Genomic DNA, 1448 nt, shown 5'->3' on the forward strand with positions numbered 1-1448 from the left:
ACATAGGCGGAGTTGAAGCATCTTTCACCACAAAAAGAAAACAAAACCTTTTGGATTTTTAACGAATTTAATGTTCACACCCGAGCTCATCTGAGCCCTGGACATATCTTCTGTAGTTTTTTTTAACACTTCTGCCCTTTGCTGAGTCAAGCTATTTGTTTTCGGCTTCACCTTTCATGTATACTATTCAGTTATGTGTTGTTATAAAAATCACCTTGAGCGTCGTTTTCGTTAGAACAAAGTCCTTTGACCGCATCCGAGACAATTTTGGGATAATTTTTCCCTTTCTTACAGTTACATGTGGGCTCTTTTCTTGCGTGTGGCCATGTCGCTTACATGCAAAACCTACTCGGGAAACAGGATAAATATATTTTCTTTGGTATGTACTTATAAAATGAACATATGCCCCATGAACTATACCCTATAGGGGTTTGGCATGCGGGTTTGCCAATGGCAGTTGATGCGGCGCTTATTTTGACAAGTGTACCGTCAATCTAGCATTTAACAATTTTAAATGTCCTTTGACAAATCAATATCATTATTTCATTTTTTTTTCCTTCTACTGCCAGGGAGGTTCCATGAATGATCCTAGTCGTCTAGGAACTTTTGCAAGCATTTTCTACATAGAACTCTAAATCAAGCTGTCTAGAAATTACTGAACTCTAAATCAAGCTGTCTACATATAACTACTGCAAGATATTTTCTATTACATATAACTCTAAATCAAGTTGTTCAATGCGTAAAAGGATGTGGAAAGAAATCCATAAGAACCGAAACAAAGTGTTCATCAAAAAACAAATTCACATGGACAAACATAAAACATCACCATGGCACCATGTTTAAGAAATGATTTTTTTTTGTATTTTTAAGTTACAAAAAAAGCTCGCCAGTAGCAGCTACTACACATATGAGCACAGAATCTTTGAAACTAATTTTGCAATTTCAATTTGATGGGGCCACTCCAAGAAGAGGCGACCTATAAAAATTATGGTATGCTGCTTATTGTGGGGTGCACACGGTATTTTTTAGTAAAAGGCGAAAGAATAGTTCACTTTGTGCTCACCACGCAGCTGCGTGTTGTCTCCGTTGAGCCCACGCTCTCTTATATAACCATCTACCCGGTCTGCATTCCTTCCGCGGGCGAGGTGGTACTATTTTCCCGCACCTCACCCCACAGCAGCAGCACCGCGGCCCGCACACAACAGCCCAGCCCAAGGCCGAGCAGAGCAACTGAGTGAAAGCAAAGCAATCCCCTCAAAATACGCTCAAAAAAAAAAAGCAATCCCCTAAAAAAACTGAGAAAGCAAAGACGAGAAGCCACGAAATTCCAGGCGCAGCGGCGGCTGTGGACGCGCCGAGGAGCCGGAGGCTCTGCGGTGCGTCGCGAGCCGGCGAGTCGCAGCGAGGCCCCGGCCAGCACGCTTGAAGGGAGCTGCATCAGACGGTGG

At 42.7% G+C, this 1448-nt stretch overlaps 1 non-coding gene across 1 annotated transcript; it reads right to left on the minus strand.

The window, feature by feature from the left end:
* Positions 1-954: 954 nt before the first annotated feature.
* Positions 955-1072, minus strand: LOC119334814. The gene has a single exon (XR_005161574.1). It is a non-coding gene; the product is annotated as a U5 spliceosomal RNA (small nuclear RNA).
* Between the last annotated feature and the right edge of the window lie 376 nt (positions 1073-1448).

This window comes from Triticum dicoccoides, chromosome 7A (genome assembly GCF_002162155.2).
Source record: "Triticum dicoccoides isolate Atlit2015 ecotype Zavitan chromosome 7A, WEW_v2.0, whole genome shotgun sequence".
Classification (NCBI taxonomy): Eukaryota; Viridiplantae; Streptophyta; class Magnoliopsida; order Poales; family Poaceae; genus Triticum; species Triticum dicoccoides.